This window comes from Coregonus lavaretus (genome assembly GCF_964263955.1).
Source record: "Coregonus lavaretus genome assembly, chromosome: 16".
Classification (NCBI taxonomy): Eukaryota; Metazoa; Chordata; class Actinopteri; order Salmoniformes; family Salmonidae; genus Coregonus; species Coregonus lavaretus.
In genome coordinates, this window is record NC_140003.1 from 14301063 (window position 1) to 14309557 (window position 8495).

Genomic DNA, 8495 nt, shown 5'->3' on the forward strand with positions numbered 1-8495 from the left:
ACTCCAATCGGGCTGTCATGTGCCTTTTACTGAGGAGTGGCTTCCGTCTGACCACTCTACCATAAGGCCTGATTGGTGGAGTGCTGCAGAGATGGTTGTCCTTCTAGAAGGTTCTCCCATCTCCATAGAGGAACTCTGGAGCTCTGTCAGAGTGACCATCGGGTTCTTGGTCACCTCCCTGACCAAGGCCCTTCTTCCCCGATTGCTCAGTTTGGCCGGGCGGCCAGCTCTAGGAAGAGTCTTGGTGGTTCCAAACTTCTTCCATTGAAGAATGATGGAGGCCACTGTGTTCTTCGGGACCTTCAATGCTGCAGAAATGTTTTGGTACCCTTCCCCAGATCTGTGCCTTGACACAATCCTGTCTCGGAGCTCTACGGACAATTCCTTCGACCTCATGGCTCGACCTCAACTGTGGAACCTTATATAGACAGGTGTGTGCCTTTCCAAATCATGTCCAATCAATTGAATTTACCACAGCTGGATTCCAATCAATTTGCAGAAACATCTCAAGGATAGGATGATCAATGGAAACAGGATGCACCTGAGCTCAATTTCGAGTCTCATAGCAAAGGGTCTGAATATTTATGTACATTTTATCCACTTTAATTTTTTTTTTGGGGGGGGGGGATTCGCAAATATTTCTAAAAACCTCTTTTCGCTTTGTCATTATGGGGTATTGTGTGTAGATTGATGAGGGATAAAAAGAATTTCATCAATTTTAAAATAAGGCTGTAACGTAACAAAATGTGGAAAAGTCAAGGGGTCTGAATACCTTCCGAATGCACTGTAAATACATCAAAACACAATAATGTTTAAGTAAAGTCCCCTGCCAACTAATATCAAAATGTATATTTAGTTTTGCAGAAATGATTTGCCTTCTGTAAGTTTAAGAAATATTGCCTAGTGTCTTGTCATTCTGTTACCAAAAACCCACATATCTTTAATATATTTTCACATTTCTCTCCCTCATGAGGGAGGATAATGAAATTCCACAGAAGTAACAAGTAAAGGTAGACCTACCAATTAGTTAGTTTTTTTAATGATAACAATTTGGTGTATGATTATTAAGTTATTAAAACGTGTAATTCTGTTACCAAATCGGTAACAGAATGACCAAATGATCTGTAACAGAATGACTGCAACGGAATTGGCTACAATGGGAATTCATAGTAGTCACAAACCACAGTTGGGTAACCTGCTAAGGTCCTCCCTTCCACTGGTATTCTGTTATGTTCAGCTTAATGTTTTTTCTCTTTCTGTCACGTGGTGGTCAAAGCAAGAGTGTAAAAACAGTCTGGACAACCCCTCCCTCTCTCTCTCCCTGTCTATCTTCTCTCACCCTCCAGTTAATGTCACCTCTCCTGGCTCTTACTGACACCTACCCATGAGACCCCTCTCTTTCCATTTACTGTAACCAGCCCTCTCACCCACTGAGCACTGCGACACTGGACGTCCATGGACGTTAAAAAGTAGTTGAAATTTGGTCAGTCCAAATCTGAACCAATCATAGACGTCTGTTTCACAAGTTTAGACAGCACAGTACGGTACAGTAAAGAAAAGTAGAGGTCAGTACAATACAGTACTGTACAGTAGAGTTTAGTACAGTATAGTAGAGCACATAGAGTAAAGTATAATTTACTGTATTGTACTGCACTTTACTGTACTCTACTGTGATGTGCCCTACTGTGCTGTACTGTGATGTCCAAACTTATGAAACATAGATTTCTATGATTGGTACAGATTTGGTCCGGATTTCTTGTTTGGGGGCGGAGCTCATTAGAATAATAATACAGAATCATGCGAATGATGATATTACATTTTTTTACCTTTGTTTACCTATTCAGGTAAACCATTCATTAGTATGCATTTCTGTATAATACAGATCAAGGACAAATTATGTCATTCTGTTATCGGGTGTTAATCCACTTCACTTACTGTAGTTCAATAATCAAAATATCTTTTTCAAATTCAATGTGTAATATCATAGCTTGATACCCCATTCTTTCTGCAGACATCTTTTTGTTTGGCATCCATTCTGCTTCCGTGGAATTGCCCAACTCCAATGATGACTATTTCTACTTTATTAGAAGTAGACATTGAAAATTAATTTGTTAATGGCTGTTGTGGGTGATAATTAATGTTATGTGCTTCAAATCGGAAAAGTGGCCTTTATCTGTACAGGAGCAACTTTTCAAAGAGCTACTTAAATCGCAAAAAAATGTAAATGGCAAATGCCATTAAAAGTCCCACTCTACCTGAATATCACTTGTTCTGAGTAAATATGGAGTATGTTCTGAGTTCTTGTGGTCCTCTGTAGCTCAGCTGGTAGAGCACGGCGCTTGTAACGCCAAGGTAGTGGGTTCGATCCCCGGGACCACCTATACACAAAAAAAAATGTATGCACGCACGACTGTAAGTCTCTTTGGATAAAAGCGTCTGCTAAATGGCATATTATTATTTATTATTATTCTTATTACTCAATTATTGGATTCTTAAGTCAACGCGAGAGCCATCAGATAAAACTCTGAAAATAGTGAAAATGGTACGATCTATGTTTAGTCACATCTATTTCCTACTTCAGTTTATTTTAGTAAATACTTTCTTAACACTTATTTTCCTTAAAACTGCATTGTTGGTTAAGGGCTTGTAAGTAAGCATTTCACTGTAAGGTCTACCTACACCTGTTGTATTCGGCGCATGTGACAAATAACATTTGATTTGATTTGATCATCATTGTGTCTTTTCACGGTGTACAACAAAACAGGCTCTAAAGGGTTTACTTGAGAAGGACACTGAGCATCTATTCCCAGAACATGGCTTCAGTCTCACACTGAAGAGGCTTCTGTGTCTCAGGCAGCATTCCAAATGGCACCCTATTTCCTATATAGTGCACTACTTTTGACCAGAGCCCTATGGCCCCTGGTAAAAATTAGTGCACTATAAAAGAACTAGGGTACCATTTGGGACACAGCCTCAGTTGTTTAAGCAGCCGCTAGCAATTAAATGGAAATCAGACAGCTCTGTATGAACGGGAGCTGTGTGCCTCCAGTAATGCACTCCCAGTGTAAAGGAGCCTGAGCTAACAGCACTGTCACAAAAACACAGCTCCACCTGGCTTGGGTTACATTTTCACTTAGACACACCATCATATGAAAGGCCCCCTCTCTGGAGAGCACCACTGACAAAGCATGACACAAACAAAACAGGAAACCATCAAATAAAAGACAGAAGTGACATGCTACTGCTAAAGTCTCTGTAAAGGTGAATGTGAATAGTCCCATGCTTATTCAACCGATGCATTAAGCAGCACTATAGTGATTTAGCGTAGTGTATATGTGTGTGTGTGCAAGAGAGAGAGACAGAGAGAGAGAGAGAGAGAGAGAGAGAGAGAGAGAGAGAGAGAGAGAGAGAGAGAGAGAGATATGACACATACAGAGAGAGAAAGAAAGACAGAACGACAGAGTAAGAGAGAGACTAGTCAAACAATCGAACTGGGGTCCTTCAGTGGCAAAGTCTGAGACAAGGACACTTAGGCCGAGCAGCATGAGCTGTCCAGAAATAACCCTGGTCTGAAACACATTCTTCTTCTATCAGTCAATGCAAATGCTTTCTAATTACATTAGTAGAAGATGAGAGACAATGCTATTTTAGTAGTCAGTGCCACCTCTCCCAGTCTTGCCACCATGAGTCAGTCCCAAAACAAGACAATAGCTGGTGAAATCCTAGGTAAATTCTCTCTGTGTGCATTATGTATGAGGAGTAATGGTTGAGTAAGAGATGTTGAGCACTTATGAGTTAATGTAAAGCGAACAGGCCAATCAGCTGTGGCACCCGTTTCATTCCTTAACTATGACCTAAGTCGTTCCTCTCATTGCACATACATGCACTGAAACAAAGCCATTAGTGCTCTGTCTCCCAGAGGTCATATTGCATTCTCATGCCTTCAGCAGCCCCACTGAAAGTGATCCCCTCTCAGTTCTCGATCCAACACGAAGACAGTCCACAGCACTGGACTGACCTTGTTGGAACAGTCTGCCTTGTCTAGCCTACATCCCAGGTTAAGAATTACAGTTTAGTCTCATCAGTATGTAGTCCTTGTGGTCCTCTGTAGCTCAGCTGGTAGAGCACAGCGCTTGTAACGCCAAGGTAGTGGGTTCGATCCCCGGGACCACCCATACACAAAAATGTATGCACGCATGACTGTAAGTCGCTTTGGATAAAAGCGTCTGCTAAATGGCATATTATTATGTATTTGGAGCTAAGGAGTTTAGCATAGCTAGCTCAACACTGTTATGTACTGTCATCACAAACCTGTAGTATATGCTACTAATTTCCTATTTCATTGTTCTTACTGAATATCCTAGTCCCACTCACCTCACCTGACGTTCATGAGTGTCATGGGGAGTACAGGTGAGCTCCAACCCATGTGACAGTGGGTTAGCTGCTCCTACGGAGATGAGTTGGGCAGGTACAGCAACATGGTGTTTACAGTGTCACAGCTGGTTTCGTAAGGAAAAGAGAACTTATGACACACGCTCGCAAAGACAAACAAAGCTTAGGTGTCTTTCGTCAAGGTTGTGTGGTTATTGTTGTAGCTGAAAAAACAGGAACAGGTCTGGGTTCATACAGTGTGACTGACATCAATATATGATCTAGCCCCTAGACAATGTTATAGCTAGGATATGAAGTAATTGAGAAAACATTATCCTCATCATCATCATAAATTATTTGTCTTCAGAGCAGCATACTCCCCACATCTATTTCCAGCCACACATGCAAGGGGCTCTGCGCTTATGGAAAGTGCAGAAACAGTTATTCTTAGACGGTCACGTAGAAACATAATTGCGCATTAGAAACACAGCACACGTCACACACCAACTCACTCATTTGACCTTTACAGCACAACTTACTACATCAGCTGCTCTAATGGCGGACATCACAGAATGGAAATAGCAAACTGGCTTTCTTTTCTATTGCTTCATCTTCTGTTGACGCAGATAAGAGGAAAGCTATAATACTGCAATCTATCATTTCTTGGAGTCCTGGTTTGAACAAAATGCTCTGATTCACAAAAACCAAGACAATTTAGTTGATTGGAGAGAACTGTTGTATGAGCCATTATGTGCATGACTGAGCAGCCAAAACACCTCATGCTGCTGGATTAACAATAGACAAAACCCTGTGACAAAACAGTTTTATGTAACTTGGTTGTTTTGCTCCAACTCAAGAAGTGCCGAAGCTAAAAGCAGAAGAATCCAATGCTAGGTCCAACAGGCAGATTACAGTTAGGTCTCATTTCATGTGAAATATAATATCATATTATGTGATATAATGTTACCTACTTCCAAATCAGTCATGTCTAGGTAGGCCGCATTAAAGTAAAGTAACTACTGGGGAGGAAGGGTGGGATGGGGGACACAAAGAGAGAGAGGGGGAGGGAGCGAGAGAGAGTGAGAGAGAGAGGGGGCAGAGAGATCATCAGAATCTCTACACATTATTGTCTGCAATTTACATATCACATACCACCACTCACTGTAGCACTTTGAGATTGTTTTTAAACGAAACACGCTTCATAAATTCAATGTATTATTATTTATAACGAAGACTTTTGATGGATTTTCCACCACTTGTGTCTACCTCTGTTGAATTCTGTCCCAAGTCATGGCAGATGAAGAATGAAAAAATTAATCTGTCAGAAGACATTCAGTACCAATGATGTCATGAGTATTGTCATGCCTCCTGGGTATAATCTAAATACTGGACCTCTGTGATCCGTTAGATCTCATTGGTGATTTGTCAATGTTGACCATTATTACTGAATAAGTCAGTTACATTTAATTTTTCCCAGATATAGTTTCGCAGGAAATTCTGAAAATACATCCAAATTAGTAGATGAAAGGCCTGAAAGTATTTTCTTAGTATATGATTATTATTACCTGAAAAAGTGAAACTTAAAAGTGAAGAATACACAATAATAACTGATAATGATATATTCCTAAGTCTAGCAGCTAATAGGCCTAATGTGTATAAGCAATTTAATTGCTTTACAAATCCCTTCTCAAAGCATGAAAAAGGCTGCTAGCTTCTGTGATCCCAGATTTACTGACGAACATTGATAACAGATTTGCCAAATGAGGCAAAATAAATTCTAACCAATGTAGACTATTCTTTCTTTAAACAGTAATCCTACTTTTATAATCCATGTAGAATTTACTTGAATAGCATGTCAATGGTGTTTTCTTCAAAAAGTACAAATACTGTCTGTTAAAGTAATGATACATAAACAGTATATTTAGCGATAGTTTCTGTTAAATTAGTATTATTTTATTTTACAAAATCCATCAGTTAAGCAAACTAGCATCTGTAAAGTTCTCAGTTAATACCAGGTTCACATGCCCTCATATTACACTGCATGAACTCAGGCATACAAAAGATAGAGATATCGCATAATGTAACATTAGCATGCACCCGACGAGCAAACACACTTCACAACTCTAGGAGAAAATGATTGAACCGTGTAGACAAAAGGAGCTACATCTGTACAGCATAGCCTGCTCCCAGAGTATGTACTAAAAGCTCTAGGACTAAAGAGGTTTTAGCCTCTGAGTGTATTGCAGGAGGAGATAAGTGGATATTTTAGAGGTCTCCTTATCAACTACTAAAAATACACACCCTTTCTTGCTGAATTTTACATGAGGCAATAACCAGCAATGAATTTCTAACCTACTCTGGTTTTGGAAGCAAAATTATTTTTTTATCTCCAAATGATTTAATTCCTACTGGCTATGCACCACGTTTATCATGCTTCTTTCAAACTTTCAAAATTGGCTATATTGGAAAAAAGTATGAAAACAAAATGTAGCTTTTTTGTCATCATTTAAGGTTAGGGTTAGGCATTAGGGTTAGCAATGTGGTTGAGGTTATGGTTAGGTTTAAAATCTGATTTTATGACTTCGTGTCTGTGCCAGCTAGACCACTTTGCATAGCTGCCTCCAGAACAAGATTCATGACTAAAAACGCTGACGTGCGGTAGCCAATATGGATTTCAATGTCAAGCCATGACTCAGTCACTTCCCACGACTGACGCCAGATGGCAGTAGCAGAAGTGTTGAAGTAACGGTTTTTCTACGCATTTTACAGAACAGTAGGCCTACTGACATTTTACAGACGTCAGTGTGAAATAAAGAGCTATAGTAGCCTATTTGTTATGTCCATAATGCCACAAAGTAAACTAAACAAAATTAGATGAAAAGGGTTACAAAGGGAAATATGTTGAATTATGAATGTATACTGGAGGGTTACAGACCTACATGCTTTAGTTATCGTTTTGCATAACTTTCCAATTCACATTTGAAGATGCAACAGGGTCGGCTACATTATTTCACTTCAACCTCAACGACATAGACAAGACAGGTAGGCTGCACGTGTTTTACCTTTGCTGGCACAGATATCGACTGTCTGAAGATTCAGTCAACATAATAGAAGGACATTCCATAAGGCCAAAAAAACGCTATGTATAGGTCGAGGACACAAAGTAACCATCTCGACATGAACATATTTACACAGTAGGCTAGCTATAGTCTTTATCTGTCCAAATCCTACAATTAGCGTACGGAAGTGTTCCCTAAAAATGGTTTATTGTAACATATCCTACCTGCTGCTCACTGAAATGGTACCGTTACTGCATATTGCTTCCTCGCTCGTCTTCATCGCTGTCCTTTAGGTGTGTGTGGTGTGCTCATCTAGTCCACGCGCTCTCCCTAGACAGGTGTTTATATTTACTCATGCATTACGTCATACACAACCCTCACATTTTACCTGAAAGAGGACTCTGAGATCCTGCCTGAAAAGGTTTCAAGCTTGTAGAGAAGTATCAAGTTACACTTGCTTACTTTTTGTGCAACCTGGCCTGCAAGGCAATTCGTATAATCTGGAACGTTTCTTTGCTTCACTCCATTTAGTATGATATATGTTACGTTATATGTTGTTTTGTCCTGTTTAATTGTGATGGGATTGTGAGTTGTATGTTATGAACTGCACTTCAATTACTGGACATTTTTACTGCTAATAACATTGTCTACTGTATCTGATTGTGTTGCAATTCAGTGTTTAATTTATTGGAACGACCCGGTATTGTGTTCTGTGTTCATGGGTGCTAGCAGGGGTTAAATATGCCAGGACAGACGGAAAGGTTGGGGGGTATGATGGGTAATCCCGCAGAGTTTTGAAATGCATAAATAGGGGCTACTGTTTCATCTCGCTCTCCCTTTTCGATTCGGGATCTTGATCTGCTCCTATGAGTCTGCCACTTAACTTTACATTGTGTATTTGTGTACGTTCGGAATTTAGCGGCGTGGGCTGTGGCCTGAACAATAGCCCAGTTTAGGAATAAACCTGTGTTCTGCCCTGCACACCTGGTGTCCGTCTCCTTTTCCTTTATGAACCAGCCCGGGTCATTACATTATATTCAAAATGTTCAGTGAGAAACACTCTTG